Source organism: Bombina bombina, chromosome 9 (genome assembly GCF_027579735.1).
Source record: "Bombina bombina isolate aBomBom1 chromosome 9, aBomBom1.pri, whole genome shotgun sequence".
In the NCBI taxonomy this organism is placed as follows: domain Eukaryota; kingdom Metazoa; phylum Chordata; class Amphibia; order Anura; family Bombinatoridae; genus Bombina; species Bombina bombina.
The window spans coordinates 259,219,766-259,243,954 of NC_069507.1; the positions used below are offsets into that span (position 1 = coordinate 259,219,766).

Here is a 24,189-nt window from a genome sequence, read left to right on the forward strand (position 1 = left end):
AATAACAACCTGACATTTGACAGAGAGGAAAGTGTTAACGTCTTTACAGGAGAACACTGACCTAGTGATAAGACCTGCTGACAAGGGCTGCACCATTGTGGTGATGAACAGGTCACAGTACATTAATGAAGCGCTAAGACAACTATCAAATAGTAATAATTATCTGGTTTTGATCAAGGACCCCATTAATCTATTTAAGGATGAACTTCACAATATTTTGGATGATGGGTTGGAACAGGGCTATATTGACACTTCTACAATGGAGTACTTGAATGTTGAAAATCCCAAAATACCCCTGTTCCACTATCTTCCAAAAGTTCACAAAGCCACCACTCATGTGCAAGGCCGCCCCCAATCGATTCTTGATTCTTTATTGGCCAATCTTTCCCAGTGGTTAGATTCTGGTTTTCAACCTATAGTCATGTCTCTATCTTCATATGTGAGAGACACCAAACACATATTGAATATTACTAACAACATAGAATGGAAGGAGGGCTATATCTGGCTTAAAGTGGGCGTTGTGTTCCTGTAATCCTCTATCCCTCATGACAAGGGCATTGAAGCAATATGTTTCTTTCTACACAACTTTACTGATTACATGGAAGTATTTAAGTCCTACATCATCATTGTAACTATTTTCCTGCTTACACATAATTTTTGCCAGTTTCAGGGGGTATACTATCTCCAGAGATGTGGGACAGCAATGGGGGCCAAATTTACCCCCTCCTTCGAAAACCTGTTCTTAGGTTGGTGGGCGTTTGCCCCCATCTTTGGAGATAGTAACCCTTAGAAGTCTTACATTCAAGTGTTTAAAAGGTACATAGACGATCTGTTGTTTGTGTGGAGTGGCCCTGAGTACCACATACAACCCTTTGTTGATTGGTTAAATATGAAACAAGTGGGTTTGGGATTCACTTTTGAATACCACCCCACACAAATTAACTATCTAGACTTGACTCTGACGGCAGGATACCGGAAACTGGAAACATTTTTTAGGGAATTCCCTACTTCACGCCTCGAGTTGTCATCCAAGACATAATCCCTACTCAGTAGCAAAAGGCCAATTTAATAAAGAATATTTTTATTATACACTTGCTCTTTTACTATTCATTGGTCTCTGTGGTGTATTACATTAATACACCATTGTTTTTTTTGGGCCTCTTTGGAACAAGTTTGCTGCTGCCTGCTGCTTGCTGGTGTTTTCAGTCAGCTGGGCGGCTGCGAAGTCCCAGCCTGCTGTTATTGCACCTGGAGGTGCTTCACTTCCTGTAAGTGCAATCAATCTATTTCCTTTGTGCCTTTGCTCCAACATTACTGGGCTATGGTTGTTTGCTCTTTGTGTCTATACAGGTCATAGGAGTGCTCTCTCAAGGTATCTCTGACCGGACATCATTGCTGGTTGCATACAGTGAGCTGGACCACTGTGACGTTCCAGTCTGCCCCACTAGCACCGCTGGGTGTTACACCTTTGTGAGTATAATTTGACATCCTGCACCACTTTCCATTTGTTTTGGTGGTACTAGGCCATGGTGGCGCCTCTGTTCTTTTTTTGCAAAAGGCCAATTTACCAGATTGTGGAGAAACTGTACAGAATATACTGATTGTAATTGTGAGGGTGATCTTCTAGCGGAAAGTAGACATGTGAGTTTCAATTCGGAACGAATCAAAATTCAGCCGAATTTGTTAAATTTGGAGCTTTGGATCGATTCGAATTTCCGAATTATGGTAGTACTGAATCTACCGAATAAATCTGAATTCGTTCGGATTTATTCGGTAGATTCGGATGGCCATGGATTACACTAGTATTGTACAGTTTATTAGGTTATATCACTCTGATATGGGTTACACCTAATATACAGTACATAATACTAGTCTAATACACAGCACATCCCAACTAACACATACCGAAATGCCGAATTTCCGAATTGAACCGAATCAAATCGAACCGAATCCAGCCGAATTTATTCGAATCCGAATTAATCCGAAACGATTACGAAACAAATTAATTCGCAGTTTTCCGAATTCGAATTGATCCGAACCAAAAATCGAAAACATCCGAATCGATCCGAACCGAAACAATTTTTTCGACCATGCACAAGTCTAGCGGAAAGATTAAGGAAAAGAAAATATTCCTTGAGGGATATCAACAGGGCTAGGAAGGCAGTGGAGGCTGAACCTCGAGAGAAACTCTTATCCAATATCACCAAACATAGAGGGAATAAGGAGTTTAATGGGGTGACATTTGTTACCGAGTAAAGCGCACAATATACAGTAACTAAAATTGTTTGCAAACATTTTCCCTTATTCGCCGCAGATGATGGGTTAACTGGACTGGTGGAGGAGAGTTTGAGATGCTCCTCAAGGAGATGTGTCACCTTGGGAGGTATTTTAGCTCCAACTCAACTAAAGAATAGTTTTACCCCCTCATCCAGTTATTGGTTGTCATGTGCAGGGACATATAAATGTGGTCACAAGAAGTGCAGACCTTGTGAATTTGTCAGGGTAACTAAAAATTTCACCTCATTTGTCATGGGCAAAACTTTTGATGTTAGACATTGCCTGAACTGTTTGTCTACTTTTGTCATTTATCTTAGAAGCTGTCAACAATGTAAACTACAGTACGTAGTTCTCATGACACGGGACATAAATTCCTGCATTAGGGAACATTTATCAACTATTACTATTGGCCGGTCCTCAACCCCTTTGGTTCAACACTTTATTAATGCCATCATAGCAGTCTAAGTACTTTCAGTTGGAATATCATTGAGAGGGTGTTGACCTATATATCAAAAAGAGGGGGTGACCTATGCCAAAAACTAGCCAAGAGAGAGATTTACTAGATATTTTGCTTAAGAACCAGGGTCCATGAGGGTCTGAATTCAAGATATGACCTTATAAATTACTGGGAGTAAAGGTCTGCTGTCTATGTCCTAAGTACCAATATGTGATCTTCATGGTTGATTAAATATTTCCTACCTGTTCTATGTTAAATACATTTTTTGCTGTAATAGTCTGTATTTGTAGCAATTTGAACAAGCATTTAATTTTGTTTTATAAATAAGAATCAACAATTTCCTCAAAAGTAGGTTTGTAACATAAAAGAAGCTTGATGAATTCGTTGTCAGTGCTTCATATAATGTATTACTATTTGCCCAATAAGTGACAGTTTATTAACTTCATAAACTGTATTACTTTCAGGGCATTTGATAATGCAAACAGTTCAAATTAAGCAGTAACGTAAAATATAGTATTCCTTAATTAGGCAGGTAAAGTTCATCAAAATATGTAAGGATAACGATTAATAATAAAATAATTAGGTCTGACCTGAGAACACAGGAATTGTTACTTGTCCGTTTGTTATGAACAGCAGCGTGGTATTCAGAGGGAGAGCGGTTGCGGCTGCAGCTGATGACGTCACCGCTACTTGCTGTGCTGTGTATGAAGCTGCTTGAATCCTGTTACCTTGTAAATGCTTCAGGGTTTGATGTCGAGTTAGTTTGATTTCCTTATAGTATGAAATATCTTCAAGTGTTGAATTGAGTAGAAGAGCTGCTAGATGTAGGAATGAAAAATAAGAGATGTTATCAGTAACTCTTCAAATAAGAATTTATGAGGCTGTTGGAGAGTGAGGAAAACTCTCAGTGTAACGCTTGTGCTGTGAATCCTTTCTCAATTAACCAGCAATGAATGCTGGGGGGAAGTGCTTGATATAGGAGGCTCTTAAAGGGACAGATCATTAGCAAGCAGTAACCCTGACAGAGCCCCCCACAAAAAGAACCACAGCGAGGTTCAAGGCCTAGGACGATCAGGGTTACGTCTATGGAAGAGGGAAATCAGACGTGGAGCAGATATGTTCGATGCAGGCTCCCAGGAATCATCCTCATGGCCAAAACCTTTCCAATGAACCAAATAGAAAAGATTCCCACGACGTAGTCTAGAATCCAGAATGCTATGAACCTCATACTGGCAATCAAGATTAGCAGAAGGTATTGGGTCTTCTGATGTAATATTTGATATGGGTAGGTTGCAAGGTTTGATAAGAGACACATGGAAAGTTGGATGTATCTTAAAAGTTGATGGTAGTTGGAGTGTAACTGTTGTTGGACCATTTATCCTGACGATAGGGTAAGGACCCAAAAAGAGTTTACCTAGTTTCCTACAAGGATAAGGTATCTTGAGGTTCTTACGTAGAAAAAGGGGGGCTGAGGGCTAGTGGGTTAAGACTAGATAAAAAATTGTAGGGAGAAATTATATGATAAAGACTTATAAGTATATTAGCCCTATAATTTTAAGAGAGAGACAGGAAAGATACATATGGATGTACCATTAATTGCAAAGACAAGAAGAAATCTTGCAAGAAAGGGGATAGGCCTGTCAGGCTCTAAGCATATATTTTAAACAACCCACTGGTTTAGATTATCAGCACAAGATAGTAATTCATGGAAAAGAGCAATGCTCTATGTCAGGGAGTAACTAGAACCCCATATATCCAATTTGGAACTTAGAATGAAGTTAAAATTGTCTCAGAAAACCATTCATACTGACAAAATCTTTATTAAGAGACAAAGGATAAAGTCCAGCAGGACTCAGACAAACATTCACACATACACTGGTTAAAAATAGCTCAAGCTCGTTTCTTAATTAAAGAGAATGCAGTGTATGGCGTGTGAAATAGAAATAGTATTTAAATAGTAATCTCTGCAAGTGGAATTCTTAAGGATATCTAATATGAGCAAATGTTGAAAGATTCCTAAAAATTGTAATGTGCAGAATAACTGTTCTACAGTAAATGGTGGACCTTTGGATGGTGTGTACAAGGAATATAGCTAGGATATATATATGTAGCTTATTTAATTTTTAGCATTCAGGGTGTCATAAGGTTCAGTAGTTTGTGCACTTATGGGGAGCACAGGGTGGCGCTTAATATCACTAAGATGAATTGATTGTATTGCAATATAACTGAAGGCTTGAACAAACTACTGAACCTTATGACACCCTGAATGCTAAAAATTAAATAAGCTACATATATATATCCTAGCTATATTCCTTGTACACACCATCCAAAGGTCCACCATTTACTGTAGAACAGTTATTCTGCACATTACAATTTTTAGGAATCTTTCAACATTTGCTCATATTAGATATCCTTAAGAATTCCACTTGCAGAGATTACTATTTAAATACTATTTCTATTTCACACGCCATACACTGCATTCTCTTTAATTAAGAAACGAGCTTGAGCTATTTTTAACCAGTGTATGTGTGAATGTTTGTCTGAGTCCTGCTGGACTTTATCCTTTGTCTCTTAATAAAGATTTTGTCAGTATGAATGGTTTTCTGAGACAATTTTAACTTCATTCTAAGTTCCAAATTGGATATATGGGGTTCTAGTTACTCCCTGACATAGAGCATTGCTCTTTTCCATGAATTACTATCTTGTGCTGATAATCTAAACCAGTGGGTTGTTTAAAATATATGCTTAGAGCCTGACAGGCCTATCCCCTTTCTTGCAAGATTTCTTCTTGTCTTTGCAATTAATGGTACATCCATATCTTGAGGTTCTTAGTGGAGAGCCATACTTGTTATCCTACGGAATATTGAGGACTAGGTCTGTGGCGAAGATCGTAGTACCTGCGTTGTGATGCCTGTGCCTGAAGAATATGTTCACGAATTGAAGAAAAGTTAGCAGAAATGTCATTAACCAGATCATTCACCTGAGGACATGGGGTGTCAATCTTCGGAAGTAGTGTGAAATTTGGATGTAAACCATAATTTATAAAAAATGGTGATGTGCCAGTTGTAGAACTCTTATTATTATTATAGGCAAATTCTGCTAGGGGCAAGTAGGTGGCCCAAGAATCTTGTTGGTGAGAGCAGAAACAACGTAGGTATTGCTCTAGCCACTGGTTCACCCTCTCCGTCTGCCCATTCGTCTGAGGATGGTAAGCAGTGGTGAGTTTTTGTTCTATATGCAGAGCAGCACACAAATTTCTCCAGAACTTAGATGTGAATTGAGTTCCACGGTCACTAAGGATGGTTTTAGGTATTCCATGCAGTCTTACAATGTTTTGAATGAACAATTCACTGGTGAACTTGGAAGTGGGTAGGGAGGTAACCGGTATGAAATGTGCCATCTTTGAGAATAGATCGGTGACAACCATTATAGTGGTATATTTGTTAGAGAGAGGTAAGTCCACGATAAAGTCTAGGGATACCGCCTCCCAGGGTACTTGAGGTACAGGTAAAGGCTGTAAAAGACCCACAGGGAGTTGTTTAGAAGGTTTGGAGGTTGCGCATATAACACATTTAGAAATATATTCTTTGAGATCGAGGTTAAGAGTAGGCCACCAAAAAGATCTCTTAAGTAAATCCAAAGTTTTATCCCTTCCCATGTGTCCAGCAAGGGGAGACTCATGAACTGTTTTCAAGATTGAAGATCTAAGATTTGGAGGTATGTATAGCTTCCCGTCCTTATAGAGTAAGCCATCAGAATTGTAAGTAAGATCTGTATGAGGTACTGATGGATCAATAGCAGTAGCATCTTTTATCACTGTAGTTAGACTTGTTATAACTCCAATGATAGAGTCCTTAGGAACAATAGTAGTAGGAATGCATGGTATTATAGGTTTAGGACCTTGTCTAGAGAGGGCGTCAGCCTTGCCATTTTTTGTACCAGGCCTGTAGGTAATGATGTAATGGAAACGAGAGAAGTAAAGACTCCAGCGTAATTGTCTGGAGGATAGAGTTCGATTAGACTGAAGATATTGCAGATTTTTGTGGTCAGTATATATGACAGTTGGTTGTGTTGCACCCTCAAGCAAGTGCCTCCAGTGATCAAAGGAACACTTTATTGCAAGTAATTCTTTCTCGCCAACTGGATAATTTAACTCTGCTGGTTGCATCAGTCTAGAGAAGAATGCGACCGGATGTAAGGGTTCTTTGAATGATTTCCTTTGAGAGAGAATTGCCCCTATTGCGAACTCAGAAGCGTCAACTTCCAGGATAAATTGCTTTTCTAAATCCGGGTATTGAAGAATGGGTGCTGTAGTGAATTTATTTTTTAAAAGGTCAAATACCTGTTGAGTATGGCTTGTCCACCTGAAAGGATGATTCAATTTGGTGAGTTCAGTAAGAGGTTTGGTAATAGCAGCAAATCCAGGAATGAATTTCCTATAATAATTTGAGAAGCCAAGGAAACGTTGAACATCTTTCTTACATTGAGGAGTCGGCCAATTATGAATGGCCTGAACCTTGTCATCTTGCATCTTGATTCCTTCAGGAGAGATGTTATACCCCAGGAAAGAGATATTATTTGATTCAAATATACATTTTTCTAGTTTAGCGTATAGGTTATTTTTTCGTAACCTAGTGAGAACCTCTCTAACATGCATTCTATGTTGATCTAAATTTTGTGAGTAAACTAGAATATCGTCCAAATAGACAACAACATATACATCCAAAATATCTCTGAAAAGATCATTGATTAAGCATTGGAATGTTGCTGGGGCATTGCACAGACCGAATGGCATCACTGTATATTCGAATAGCCCATATCTAGTCCGAAAAGCAGTGAGCCATTCGTCGCCAGCTCTCATTCGTATAAGATTATAGGCACCTCGAAGATCCAATTTAGTGAAAATTGAGGCCCCCCTTAATCTTTCAATTAATTCAGGGATTAAAGGTAGGGGGGTACCTGTTTTTTCTGGTACGCCTGTTCAATTCCCTGTAATCAATGATTGGTCTTAACGTGCCATCTTTATTGGTAACAAAAAATATGCCTGCACCTGCAGGAGAGGTACTAGGTCTTATAAAACCTTTTCGGGGGTTCTCATCGATATAATTTTTAAGGTGTTCTAGTTCTGGTTTAGAAAGGGGGTAGATATGTCCATAGGGAATTGAAACTCCTGGGAGTAAATCAATAGGACAATCGTAATCCCTATGAGGGGGCAAACATTCAGCTTCTTTTTTATTAAACACATCTGAGAAGTCTGCATATTGTTTGGGTAAAATATTATCCTCAACCTGTAGCATAATTAAATCTGATGATGTCTCACTATTTTGAGTGAGATGAGGAAAAGATAAACTGAGGTCATTCCAGTTTATAGTTGGTTTGTGTTTGCAAAACCAATTTATACCAAGGATTACATTAAACATTGGTGAAGATATGACATCAAAAGTGAGTGTTTCTGTGATGTGTGTGCAAGATATTACCTGTAATGGTGTAGTTTGGTGTGTGACAGGACCTGATTTTAAAAAAGAGCCATCAATGACCTTAACAGAGACTGGAGTTTTCTTAGAGACCAGAGGTATTTTATTCTGTTTCACAAAAGAAAAATCAACAAAATTTCTACATGAGCCGGTGTCCAGGATAGCTTCAGTTGTTATCCTGATTTGATCCCACTGTAAAATAATAGGGATAGTTAAATATGATGGTTTAATGGTTTTCATTAACAGGGATTCAGAGATGTTAGGCAACCTACCCTTCTTATTCCTAGCCAGAACTGGGCAGTCCTTTACTTCATGTGTAGGGCTGGCACAATACATGCACAAACTATGCAACTTCCTCCTAGTCTTTTCCTGAGAGGAGAGGGGACCCTTTATGAAGCCTATGTCCATAGGTTGTGGTGATTCCTTAGTTTGATAAACGGGTGTGGAGAGAAAGCTTTTTGTACCGCTAGCCTTTTCAGAGCGGCGTTCCCTAAGCCGTCTATCTATGTTAATAGTGAGAGAAAAGAAATCTTCCAATGAATCTGGAATACCTGTGCGTGAAAGCTCATCCTTTATATCCTCAGATAATCCTAAACGATATTGAGTTTTAAGGGAGACCTCATTCCATCCCGAATCACGGGCAGAAATTTTAAATTGTGTGATGTAAGACTCCACTGGGTTCTTTCTTTGTTTTAAAGATCTAAGTAAGTTTTCAGCTGTGACCTGTTTGAAAGGGTCATCATATAATGCTGACATTTGATCAAAGAATTCATCTAGAGATCCCAGTATTGCATCATCATTTTCAAAAAAAGAGTCAGCCCAAGCCCTAGGTTCCCCCCTCAAATATGATATCACAGTGAGCACTCTTGATCTTTCTGTGGGATAAGTACGTGGCTTTAATTGAAAAAGCAACAAACAGGAGTTTTTAAACTCTCTGAATCTTGAACGGTCACCAGAGAATTTTTCTGGGGGGGAGACCATAGGTTCAGGGATAGAATCTGCACTTGCAGGTTTAGGTGCCAGAGTCTCTCTTAAGCAGGCCTTCAAAGCCTGATTTTCCACTTGTAATTCATGGAAAGAACCTGATAAAGCTTCTAATCTGTCTGACAGGACTTGAACTTTATCACTTAAAAGATCTTGTTCCATAATTGCTGTTGAAAGTATATGTTTAGTATAGGATAATTCTGTGTACACAAACACTAAATCCTTCCTTCCTTATGGCTGGTTAATTCTGTAATAGTCTGTATTTGTAGCAATTTGAACAAGCATTTAATTTTGTTTTATAAATAAGAATCAACAATTTCCTCAAAAGTAGGTTTGTAACATAAAAGAAGCTTGATGAATTCGTTGTCAGTGCTTCATATAATGTATTACTATTTGCCCAATAAGTGACAGTTTATTAACTTCATAAACTGTATTACTTTCAGGGCATTTGATAATGCAAACAGTTCAAATTAAGCAGTAACGTAAAATATAGTATTCCTTAATTAGGCAGGTAAAGTTCATCAAAATATGTAAGGATAACGATTAATAATAAAATAATTAGGTCTGACCTGAGAACACAGGAATTGTTACTTGTCCGTTTGTTATGAACAGCAGCGTGGTACTCAGAGGGAGAGCGGTTGCGGCTGCAGCTGATGACGTCACCGCTACTTGCTGTGCTGTGTATGAAGCTGCTTGAATCCTGTTACCTTGTAAATGCTTCAGGGTTTGATGTCGAGTTAGTTTGATTTCCTTATAGTATGAAATATCTTCAAGTGTTGAATTGAGTAGAAGAGCTGCTAGATGTAGGAATGAAAAATAAGAGATGTTATCAGTAACTCTTCAAATAAGAATTTATGAGGCTGTTGGAGAGTGAGGAAAACTCTCAGTGTAACGCTTGTGCTGTGAATCCTTTCTCAATTAACCAGCAATGAATGCTGGGGGGAAGTGCTTGATATAGGAGGCTCTTAAAGGGACAGATCATTAGCAAGCAGTAACCCTGACATTTGCATATATTGTGTATTATTATTGTTTTTGTATTTTATTGTACCCTATTGTATCAATGCAATGTTTTGTGGACCCAGGACATACTTGAAAACGAGAGAAATCTCAATGTATCCTTCCTGGTAAAATTGTTTATAAATAAATAAAATATTTTATAAATAAAATAAATATAACGATAAACTTGTCTAATACCTATTGTTCTGTATATACATTATGCTTTTTGTGTTAAAGGGCCAGTAAACATAGAAAATAATGTTATATAATTCTGCACATAGTGCAGAATTATATAACATTATATTAGAGCTAGAGTTATATTACCTAATATTGCCTGCTAAGTTTTTTTTAAAAATAGTGTTTTCCAGACCTGCTCTCTGTGCTCTTCTGAGCGGGTCTGCTGTCTACACAGAGCTCTGTCTGACAGCGGGAGCGAGCTGCACTAAGTGTAATGGCGCTGTCGGGCCGGGCTGTGACTAGACAGCTGGCCAGATGCGCTCTGTCTAAAAAACAGACCCGCTTAGAAGAGTACAGAGAGCAGGTTTCTGGAAAACACTATTTTTTAATAAAACTTAGCAGGCAATATTAGGTTATATAAATCTAGCACTAATATAATGTTATATAATGCTGCACTATGTGCAGAGTTATATAACATTATTGTCTATGTTTACTGGCCCTTTAATCAATTGATACATTGTGTACATTTATGCATTGTTTTATATCTCTTTGGAGTGTATTAGTTTAACTATTTGTTATGTGCATCTGTCCTGTTCACTAAGGAAACCTCTGATGGCTGCTGCTAATTACAAATGTTTAAACAATAATCTTGAGCTTAAGCTGGGGCGTGGCACTTTTCCACCAATAGAATTATTTTATATTTGTTTTAAGGGTGACTGAGACATAACCATTTATAGCTATGATTACGGCTCCTAGCCAAAACGCGTAAGCCAGACAGTGCTGCGCTTGTATGTTCTACTCTGTGCAGTGTGTATCTCCGATTTTAAATACTTTGAAATAAAAGCTACTTTTTAGAAGACCGGATTCTCCTCTTCTTCTTATTGCTGTTCCATCAACAAACTGACATATTATAGGACATCAGGCAAAAGATTGCCCACGTTAGTCAGTGTTTTTAAAAGTTTATTTGGTCATTAAATATTTAATGCTCTGATTTTTGGTCACAAAGTAAGAAAAAAAAAGAGAGAGAACATCTGATGACACAAATTGAACTTGTAGCACACAGCAATATTCTAGCCTGTAATAATAATAACTAAATTAAAAACCTTATGAAAATGTCAGACACAACTATTTTTTTGTATAAGAATTTATTACATTTGTGTTTAGAGGAAATCACCAACTTAAGATGTAGAGTAAGGAGAGAAGAAATATAAAGTATGGTTTAGTTGGCAGCGATGGTGTTCTGGATCCAGGAGACGTAGTTGCAGACCTTGGTGTAGACACCAGGATAGTTCTTGAGAGCGCAGCCATAGCCCCATGAGACAATACCCTGCAGCTGTCCGTTACACACCACAGGTCCACCAGAGTCACCCTGCAGGAACAGGAAAGAATGATATACTATGTGCACAAGCGTCTATCAGAGACAATATGACTGTTGACATGACTTGAAATAAAAGTTAAAGTACAAAATTCTTGGGGACAATTCCTACTTAAAATTATTTCATTTTATTTTTCAAAACATAAAAATACATATTTCTGTGTTTCTAGATATTTTAAGACATTTTACAAAGCAGCCACTAAATTAAGAATTGTCTTCTGTCAACATTAAGGATATAGAATTGCACGTAATAATTATTACACAATGTAGTTCTATAGTTCATGGCAGAATACAGGACAAATAATGAGGACTAGTCTACAAGCTGAGCTCAAGCGATAAAGCCAGGTGCGCTATCTTGTGCTTTGACAGGAACTAAAAATAGCGTAAATCTAGTATTACAAATAGATGGTAAAAAAAAGGTTATAAAAGAATATTTACGTTGCTGACATTTTTTGTAAGCGCTATACATTTAATAGAGTACAGCGAGCGCTATTAGAAGTGTTGCGCTCAAGCTCAAAAGTAAATAGTGCTGAAAATGTAGCACTTTTGTAGACCTAATGTAACATTTTTTCTTATAAATTTGCATTTTAAAAGATAACAATATATTAAATAATGTATTTCAGTTATACTTATGCATATTGAATGTAAAATAAAGGTTTGTTTTTTAACAAAAAGTTTTATCAGCAATTTTTAACACCAATGGTATATCATAAGGTGCTGGAATGTGAAACGCTTAAATGTGTATTTGTAACTAAGTTAAAATCTCCACTATTTTAGCTGACACAAGCTTTTCAGAGTGCCCCCATAAAAGTCTATTATGTGAAGGATTTAGTGCACCCTGCTATCCGACATCCAGATGTTGGCACGCTTGAACAATAAAAAAAAAATACTTAAAACTTTTAAAATGAGACCAAAACTAAAAGTGCTATTGATTGATCTTGTAATCTGTATGTATAGTACAAAAAAAGTGTTTATACAATAGAATAAATTTGTTGTAAAACCAACATAACTCGCCTATTCATAGAAAAACGATAAAAGTCAAGTTTATGCAGTGGTAGGAGGAGTTACCTGGCAGGAATCCTTGCCTCCTTCCAGATATCCAACACAGATCATGTTGTTGGTGATCTCACCGGGGTAGGCATTGCTACACTGGGTACTAGTCAGAACGGGAGCGTCCACGCACTGCAGGAGATCTGGGGAGTTGGCTGTAAACAATGTAGAGAATAATTAAGCATATTCAAAAAAAATTCTGATGTAGAAATACCTCTAATTAAACACAACGGTCCCCATTTAAGAAGGTGTGGGCAGACAAATACCCATGCAGGGACATTTTCTGTCAAGTTAAAATACAGCTATGGAGCATCATTTGATGGTAGTTAAAGACTGTGTTATGCAATCCTGTCCTCTGCTCATCTACCCTACCTCAGATTGTATAGAGGGTTGGCAGTTGTAGGCTCATATGAATAAGACGTCACCATAAGATCTCTGAATCCTGATCCATCTAAAATAATACTAACGGCTGTATTACACTGTACCTGAAACCCACCCATATGAGGTTTTATCTCTTGTACCAACCTCGTTACAAGTAGGAAAATAACAGGACCAGCACATACCTTTGGGAGATGTCCCAAATAACTTGTAACAGATAAACTTATGTGCACACCTGGAGGAGCTCCGTTTCCAGGATCCTAGTATATAACCTCCTTACAAGTGCCATTTCAGCTATAAAATATTTCCCTCCCTAGAACCTTCTTCCCACATTTTCAGCCAGATTACATACAATGGTAGTAACCTTCCAATCAATGCTAAATTAACAAAATATAAAACATATATAAATAATTATGTGTGGAAATAGACTTCTGAGTTCAGAGACATGGAATTGCTGGATCATATATTAGTGTGAAGTAAAAAAAAGAGTTGGAATCTATGACCATTTTAAGGTAATGATTAAATTAATTAACATTTAGATATTTTCAAATAGAATAAATCAATTTTATTTCAAATTTTACACCAACCATACATTTGACATTTCTTTCTCACTGGTATCATCTTCTGTTTCTCTCCTTTTCCTTTAGACTTGAGAACCTCTTTAGCTGTATTCTGCTTTGTATAAAAGTGAATCTACCACTGATTGTGGTCCATTCATGCACAAATGTACCAACTAATGTATTAATTGCCAATATAGGAATTCTACTCTACCCCATGAATCTATGTAGAGCATTATGTAAAATATTGGAACTTTATAAATAACACATACTACTACTACTACTACTACTACTACTACTAATAATAATAATAATATAATTCTTAAGAGAGGTAATAATATTGTATAGGTTATTGATGGGTTTACTCACATCCGCTGCTGAGAGTATTTCCCCAGCCAGAGATCAGACAGCTGGTGCCAGCGGCGGCACACCCAGAGGGCAGAGCCACAGAGTTCACATAGGAGTTGAGAGTAGCAGGAGAGGCAAGCTAGATGAGCATGATGTCATTGTCCAGGGTCCAGGAGTTGTAACCAGAATGTCTGATGACCTTGGCAGAGTTGATGAACTGCTCAGTGCCTTCACTGGCAAAAATGTTGTGTTCTCCCAGTCTGACCTGGATGCTTCTGCAAAGGGGATAATTCAAATAATCATGAAAAATGCATATCAGTTGTACTCAATAAGGACAGTACCTACTTTTAGCGGCCGATTTATGAAAGTGCGAGCGGACATGATACGATGTAGCGTATCATGTCTGCTGCACATCGATAAATGCTGATAGCATACGCTATCAGCATTTATCATTGCATCAGCAGTTCTTGTGAAGTCTTTTAGGACAATGTTGAATATAAGAATCAAATGCTATAACCATTTTCTATCCTCTCTCTCCCCTCCATGTCATCCTCTCTCTTTTAGGAAAAAACAAACAACGAGTGGAGGTGGCGCCTACGGCTGTCTAACAGTGCATAGAAATCACTTAATTAAGCATAGAATATTTGTCAGTACAAAAAACAGGAGCAATATATATGTGAAAATATAACAATATAAAAATATAAAAAAGGAGCACATGCAAATTGCTATACTAAAAAATATATTCAAATTTATTAGATTTTTTTATATAAAACAATCACTCATAACAGACTAAATAGTAAAATAATCTCCAAATGTAATAACACCGGTGTTAAACTAAAATACTTCAAAATCACATTCAATACTAATGCCAATACAATCAATTAAAACTCTAAAATGGTGAAATAATAAAGCGGACCTCTCTGGATCACTCTAATATGTAGATAGGTCATGTACAATTGTATTTTGACAGATAGCTGGTAATTAGTCCAACAATATATTGATCCTGTTTTTTGTACTGACAAATATTCTATGCTTAATTAAGTGATTTCTATGCACTGTTAGACAGCCGTAGGCGCCACCTCCACTCGTTGTTTGTTTTTTCCTCAATCCCATTTAACTGCACAAGTTGTGAGAGGTGCAGTTAGTGAGGTTGGCAAGTCTAACATCCGCTTAAATTTCAGTTCTCACAAATCCTAGTTGTTTGTATGTATATATATCCTCTCTCTTTTTCTCTGTCTCTTTTTTTCTCTCTCCTTTCCCCTCTCTTGTTCTCTGGAACTAGTCGGCTGGATCTAGGATATCTGGGTAGATGCACCAGATATTAGCAGTTATTGCAAATAATGTAATGAATAATGAAGTACAGAAGCTTACAATAGACTACATGATCCATAAACCTGCATATAATGTATATTTATACAATCCATATGACTTACGCTTTGTAGCAGTGAGCAGCAGACACAACCCACTGGCTGTTAATCAGGGACCCACCACAGAAATGGTAACCGGAGTTCAGGGACACCTGGAATGGAAGAGCGTTCTTACCACATGTGTAACCTCCTACGATCTTATCATCATCCAATGCAGCTGAGAAAAGGAGGAATAAGCAGGGTGAGATGTCTTAAACATATAACAGGTATCATATATCATGTTTAGGGTCTTACAAGTTTGTTGTTAGTTAATTGTACTTACAGGGACAGTAAAGTTAAAATTAAACTTTCATGATTAAGACAGAGGGCTCCATTTATCAAGCTGCCTGTGCAGCTTAGGAGCGCTTCAGTGCACACTCACACTGTACACCAGCTCTTAGCTAGTGAATTAAAATCACCCTTGACAAGTCTAACGGATTAACAGCCCCTGCTCATGCGTGATTGGCCCCTGCTCATGCGCGATTGGCCTTGCATGAGCAGAAGGCGGCATTGCACATGCAGCCGCTTGCACAATATTAAATACCACCAAGCTGGGTAGAAAGATTTTCAGAAGCGAACCTTGTCCGCCCGCTTATTGTTAAATAGGGTCCAGAACACGCAATTTTAAACAAAACTATAGTTTAATTGTATTATATAATTTGCTTTATTCTCTCAGTATAATTTGTTGAAAAGCATACCTAGGGGGCTTAGGAACAGAAGTGCAGTAATGGGAGTTAGATACTTATTGTGGGCTGCACATATATGCTTCTTTTCATTGACTCACTTTATGTGTTCATCTAGCTCCCAGTAGGGAATTGCTGATCCTTCAACAAAAAAAATACTAACTGAATGAAGCAAATTAGATAATAAAAGTAAATTGGGAAGTTGTTTAGAATTTCATGTTCTTTTAGAATAAAAAAATGTGTTTCTTTTTCTTTAAATATTGTTTATAACATTATAATCCTGTAAATTTATCACTTTGACAATTGATTTGATTTTCAAATGCGTTTTTCACATTTTATCCAAAATAAGTAAATGAACAATCTTCAATGTTACTTGAGCTGGTGACAAGTGAGACAAGAGTCATGCAAATAATATATTGAGTAAAGGAATCCTGCATTTTGGTGTAAATCCATATCAATTATTACTCTTTTGAATAATTTTGGCTGAATAAATCGTGTTGGCAAATAAGTTCTAATATTGTAAACCAGGGGCATAAAGAATATTTACTAACTTATTAACTCACAGTACTTGTTAGTGATGAATTCCTTTAGCATACGGCATCTCAATGATCTCATTGCTTCCTCTAATGCATGAGTGAAAGTTTTGGGATGTTTTGCTAAAAATAAACCATTGTGGCTGCAAATTTTCACTCTCAGCAAATGTTAAATCATTGCCAAATTATTTTAGTTTTTCTAATCTTTACCTTCCTTTTACTGAATGTAACATTAGCATAAACTTGAGTGTAAGTTTAAGGAATTTATCATTCAAATACAATATTCAAATGTTATATTTAGAATTTAAATGTTAACAACAGTTCAATTGAAATATTTTACCAGTCAAATGCCAAATGTAAAAGAAAAACTGCATTTACCCACTCATACTTCCTGATTAAATCTAAACATTTATTATTCAGTCCCTAGTAGAAACCAATGTATTTATGATTTATTAAAGATTCATTAACAATTATAAATGGCAGAAAAATTATCATAAAATATTAAGCAGTTTTATATCTAATTCAGAAAAGAAAAAGTATAAATATTTATTAAAGGAGCTATCTTGACTTTATGTGATAGAGAACTTACCAGCTGCTCCAAGGAGCATACAGATCAGAAGGAACTTCATGTTGACAATGGATGTTGGGTGAAGAAAAAGCTGCTTTTTATACAGTTTGTTAATCTCTATCTCCCCATATTTTCTATATTTAATGTATGCAAACAAGGTAAATAAGATACACATGACATGCAGAAGGTCATTAGAAAGTTTATCTCTGGCCTTGTATGAAGAGTTATTTTAATCACGTAGTCATGAAAACTGCACATGTTCATACAAAGCTGTAAAAGTATAACCCGGGAACAGTGATGCAAGAGAGGCAATAAATCTCACTTCTGAAATACGAGAAAATATAAAAACTCTACAGTATTCGTAAATAAAGTAGTGAACTTAAATTCATCTGGGGTCCATTCATTAAGAGGGGAATGGCATGTGAAATGAAACATTTAGATTCCCACCATTATCTATGCAGTATGAAGAACCAAACCCAGTGAGTATCTACTGCAAAAATAACTGTTAGACCTGCACATTGCTTAGTAAATGCTGTGTACTATTCACCTAAACTAGGAGAATTGCAGGTGCATTTTATGCAGCATGTAGCAGAAACAAATCCTTATAAAACTTTGAATTTAAATGTCTTGGATCTAACAGTCTTTTCTGCTCAACTGAAACCTATACTCTCCAACATTTATCCCTCTCTTGCACAAACCTTGTGGCCTTAGAGTAGAAGGGCCGGATTCAACGAACAGTGGATACTGCTGTCTCCACCCGAAGTTTCCGGCTCGCCGGAAACAAGTTAAGAAGCAGCGGTCATAAGACTGCAATCATCGAGATGATTGACACCCCCTTCCAGGTAGCTAACTTGAGAAAGTTGTATTGTTTTCTGTGCATTATGCACTCAGCAATAACTGTGGCACATTAGACGAACCCGCTATCTTCAGAGATGTTGATGGGTTGCTGAATGTCAGTAGAGGAAATCATGCACCCATGCTGACTTCCTATATTATAAATTCATACTTATGGCATACAACTCTGCCCTCAGCCTGGCCAAACAAGTCTATTTTTCCTGCCCTGTGCCATCTCACACATCCAACCCCAGAAGGATGTTCTCAACCTTTAACTACCTTCCACGTCCACCTGCACCTCTACCCACTACCAAACTCACTGCTCAGATTATTGCTGATCACTGCAAAAATAAAATGGACACAATTAGAAAAGACATCTCTCCATCACACCCCTCAAACCCATCCCTACTACTCACCTCTTCTACTAAAACACGTTCTGCTACTTTCCCTGTAACAGAGTAAGACGTCCTCATATTCCTATCTTCTTCTCATTTCACAACCTGTCTACTTGACTCTATTAATTCACAACTTCTTTTCTTTTTCTCTGCTTCTCTAACCCCTGCCCAAACTAATCTCTTTAACCATTCTCTCACCACTGGCACATTTCCTGATACACTCAAGCATGCGTCAATCACACCAGTCCTAAAAAAGCTCTCTTTTGACCCCTCCAACCTTTCTAACTATAGGCCGGTCGCCTTGTTTCCCTTTGCCTCCAAATTAATTGAATACCTATACTATAATCATCTAACTCAAGTTCTCCTAACTAATTCCTTACTTGACCCATTACAATCTGACTTCAGCTATAAACACTCAACAGAAACTGTTCATGCTAAAGTAACAAATGATCTGCTATCAGCTAAAGCAAAGGGACACTACTCCTTAAATAATTCTTTTGGATCTATCTGCTGCTTTTGACACAGTTAACCATCCTCTCCTCTTACAAATCCTGCATTAACTTGGCATCCAAGACTCAGTCCTCTCCTTGTTTGTTCCATATCTCTCAAACCATTAGTTTACAGTTTCCTTTAACAGCATATCCTCTGATTACTTGCCTCTATCAGTTGGAGTACAGCAAGGCTCTATGTTGTGTCCCTATCTTTTTTCTCTCTATACATCCTCCCTTGGAAAACAAACACACAGATATTTGCACACATACAAACACACATATCCACACACATACACACACAGACATGATTACAAAGGATTCTAGGTCTAACCCTAAAAGGTTCTTTAAGTACATCAATATCAAAAAATCTAAGAAGGACAATATAGGTACTTAAAATACATGCAGGGTAGCATGATTAAAAGTAACAGGGAGAAGGCTGAGGTACTAAACCAGTTATTTTCTTCAGTATACACAAGAAAGGAACCAATGGAGGATACTTTTGATGAATTACAGGGCATTAAATTGGGCAGACAAAATGTAATAATCTCACTATATGCAGATGATATCATCTTATTCTTAAAAGATTCAAGTGTAAGCATCCTGAAATGCCTGGAAATAATTAGTCATTATAGTAAATTATCTGGGTATAATATAAATGCAAAAAAGTCAGAAATCTTATGAATAAAAAAAACTCCAAAAAGTTTTATTAAACATCCATTTCATGAGGTGAATTTTATTAAATATCTAGGTATAAAACTGGGTAGAAAACCGTGGGATTGGTACGGTTTAAACTATGCTGAATTTTTCACAAACTTGCCTTTTGAACTGAGCAGATGGAATATATTCTCCTTATCTCTCTCAGTAACAATTATGCTGACTAAAACGGTATTCTTTCCTTGCTTGCTGTTTATATTACAAAATGTTCCCTTATTCATAACGAAACAAGATATCAAAAGATATAATAGGACATGTGCGCTTTTTGCTTTGGGGAAAAAGAAGTCTCGTAAGCAGTTGAAAAGTTATCTATACCCAAAAGATATGGTGGATTTTCATTACCTAACCTAAAATACTATAATTGGATAACATTAGCTAAATATGGAATAGATTGGATAACAAGATCGGAATATATCACTTATTATGAAATAGATTCAGATCTAACAGCACCATTTAGTTTAAAAGCTGTTTTACGCCATGCATTTAGTAAACTACCATATAATATCAGACGGTTATTGACATTTTCAAACATTATTTTAACGTGGCAAAAGTATTGCATTATAATAGGGATTGACTTTCAAAAATCTCGTTTTCTGCCAATTTTTGGAAATTCAGATTTTACTCCCGGCATACACACTGCAGTCTTCAGAGAATGGCAACATTGAGGAATAATTTATTTCTCACAATTGATAAATGAGGAAACATATGTAATACAAACTTATGAAGAACTTTCCAATAAATTTTAGTTGCCTCCAAAAATGTTTATGCATACTTACATATGAGAAGCTATCTTTCACAAATCTGTCCAATAAGAGATTATGGGGCTTATTTATCAAATGTCTGTCCGAAATGATCCGATCAGCGGATTATGCCCGACAGACATCACTGAATGCGGACAGCATTATGCTCACCGCATACAGCATTGCACCAGCAGTTCTTGTGAACTGCTGGTGCAACACCGCCCCCTGCAGATTTGCGGCCAATCAGCTGCTAGCAGGGGATGTCTGACGATTGGGTTGATTTCTGGTGAACACTGTCCTCCTCCTCAGAGCAGGTGGACAGGTTATGGAGCAGCGGTCTTTAGACCGCTGCTTTATAACTTGTGTTTCTGGCGAGCTTCAAGGCTCGCCAGAACACGGGGCTTTAATCTCCATACTGAGCTTGATAAATAGGCCCCTGTGTCTGGAATTTACAGGAAGTAGAGTCAAGCCTTAGAATTTATGATGCTGGTCTAAGATCAATTTCACATTGGTATAGAGCCTTACATACAAAGCTGGGCTACAAACATATAAAGAATTTAAAGGAGAACTTCCAGAGATATTTTTCGAATATACAGGATCGCATCATTACTAAAGTATAAGTCTGGCTGAATCCGCAACAACAATTGTTAGCTGGAAGGAAACACATTTATAACTGTTAAATAACTACTACTTTACCCCAGATAGAATCAATAAATGGGCGCAAACTGATAAAAAATGTAGATGTTTCAAATGTAAGGCAGAAAAGACAGACCTTACATTGCTTATGGTCATGCCCTAAAATTATGCAAATCTGGGGAAAAATAAGTTACTGGCTGAACAAAGTCCTTCAGATCAGGACTGAGATTAAACCATTTTATATATTTTTTCTGTATATGGATTATACGTGTTTAGGCGACCAACCAGATAAATACAAGCTTGGTTAACATGTCGATCATGGCAGTGCGAAGTGTAATATTTAAACAATGGAAGTCACCCTATTCTCCTACCATATCTGAGTTTACGCAGACTATGAGATTACAGATGATGGTTGAGAGGCAAAATAATAAACTCATTATTGAAAGACATCTTGGAAGGTTTTTCTCTAAATGGTTAAAATTCATTCAAGCTTGGCCAATCGCAATCCTTATCCAATTCATAAGGCTTTTTCGGCATGGAAAAGGTGCTCCCTCAACAATGGCTGAATGAGGATTAATATTTCCTTATGACCACCCGTACATGGTCCCGAGTGGGCCACCAGGAGAAAAAGTTGATTCATTTTTTTTTTCTTATTATGTTTTTTCTTTTTTTAATGTTTATACATCCAGATATGTAACCACATACTAGGTATTATTGTTTGTTAAAAATAATCAACCTGTGAAATCTGTTATATTTATTTAGCTGTGTCTCAAAAGTAATGGCATTGTACCTTGATCATTTCGGAAAATCAATAAAGTTGGTTTTAAAAAAAAAAAAAAAAAAGAAAAGAAAGTAGAAATAGACTTATTTCCATCTGGATAAATGTTTATAGCAGCCTATATATATATATATATATATATATATATATATATATATATATATATATATATAATATATATATATATATATATAATCCCATCAGTTGTACAGTGTTACCCTCCAATGGTCATCTGCCTGGGTGCCAACATGCAATTAATATTCCGGAAAAATAGTCGCACTCTCAGGTCTTTTGGTGAAAATCGTAGATAATTTTAATGAAACGTTTTCGGGGTATTCCTCCCCATCATCAGCATAAACATACAGTGCATCAAACAAACTTAAATAGAGGCATATTACTCATCAAACTAATACAAAATACCTGTGTGTGAAAATTCATCTCAGTGTGGTGGCGCCAAACAGTGTGTGTGTGGAGCGCATATTCTGCGTTCCACTGTGTGAACCGGAAGTGTTCGGTGCAGTGTGGTTTCCGGTATCCTCAAATTTACAAAAAAAAATAATTTTAATATTGTATTTCGCTATTACACTAGTGGTGTTCATTTGTAATTAACCACAAGAAACTAAGTGTGCCAAAGTGTTTCATTATTTGTGCCATTGTTGATAGTGCATCACATTCTTTGTGAGTTATTCAAATTGCGTGAATATTATTCGACTGAAGCATTGTCTACTATTCGTAAACTCCTGTATGTGCACATTATTCCCTATTACCTTAAATTAAAGCCCCCTGTATGTAGGCTTACTAGTGTCCGTCTCGATCATTTGTATAAACGGTTCAATAGGACACGCTATCATAGTCTGGTTGTCATGGAAACCGTTTGTTGTGCCGGTTCTACTTGGCGGATTGATCTGTTTATTGCTTTTTATCGGATTCTGCTATATCATATAACCAGTATGGGCTACCTACATACCTTGCTATTATCTTGGTATTTGCATGGTTTTATGGAATTGATTCATTTATGTGTCTCTTTAGCTTATCCTAGAACATGCCTGTTAGTGGCATATGTTTGAGCTAAAGAGTATTCTCTGGCACTTATTGTGTGTACTATCTGTGTATCATCCCGGTTATCATTAGTGTATTCCTAAGTTATCAATGTGAACTGTGTATTTGATCTACACAACTACACCTGGATTACACTAAAACAAATAAAAGCATCGAACAATCTAACATAAATGAAAGTAAATACACAAAAGTAAATAAAAAATGAAAAGCAACATATACACTGTTGCTACATTGTACACTTAGCATTAGTAATGTATAATTGGTTTCGATTTTGTTCTAAATTATATTTATCCCTCTTGTGTCTGCATACTCTTGAAGTCTAATGTACACATCTTGGCTTCTCTTATTGTGTATTAAAGGATGCTATTATTGCCCTATTGGTCCATATAGTTATTCTGTGTCACCTTACTATATAGTAACTTTCATCCGTGGTTCAATCTTTAGGTTTTTTAGATTCCTCATAGTTTGACATAGTGGGACAACTACCATTGAACAAGACCCGGATGCAGGAGCACAAGCCCGTGGGGCCCAGATCGGCACAGTCACATACACCCCAGATGATGCGGCAAGGATCCTGTTCGCCCCCATCAACAGAGCAACTACTGGTGAGACCCCTGTTAACATATACCATAACCTATTGAAACTTAAAAAGCGAGAGGTAGACCTAACACTACATGGTAGCTATCTCTCAGAATATCACAGATTGAGCCATATCCCTAGGGGTTTTAGGGTAAAAAACATCCCTACAATAGGTCGAGATAACCCTGAATTTAGAAGAAAGTGGTGTCATATATTAAATAAGTGCTCCCTAGACTTGATCTTGCTAGTAATAGAGGAGGTCACTACAGTACTTAATAAGGTCAAAAATGAGATAGTGGCATTTGAACAAATACATAATGAGACACTTGTAACAGATCAACAAGAGAATTGGCTTACCAAACTACAGCAACAAGTTGATAAATATAAAACTGAACTATCAGTATTTAAAAATAGAAAATTGGAGTCAGTGAAAGCAGACTACACTAATGGTAGAGTTTACAAGTGGTTAACTAACTCACTAGAAGGTAGAGCTAGGAGACCCTATCGACCTAGGAGAGTACAATTTACAACAGTTGACACCAGCGGTGCTGATTCTGTTCGATGCTTTTATTTGTTTTAGTGTAATCCAGGTGTAGTTGTGTAGATCAAATACACAGTTCACATTGATAACTTAGGAATACACTAATGATAACCGGGATGATACACAGATAGTACACACAATAAGTGCCAGAGAATACTC

At 37.0% G+C, this 24,189-nt stretch overlaps 1 pseudogene; it reads right to left on the reverse strand.

The window, feature by feature from the left end:
- Positions 1 to 11,584: 11,584 nt before the first annotated feature.
- LOC128639665 (trypsin-like) lies at positions 11,585 to 17,324 on the reverse strand (annotated as a pseudogene).
- Between the last annotated feature and the right edge of the window lie 6,865 nt (positions 17,325 to 24,189).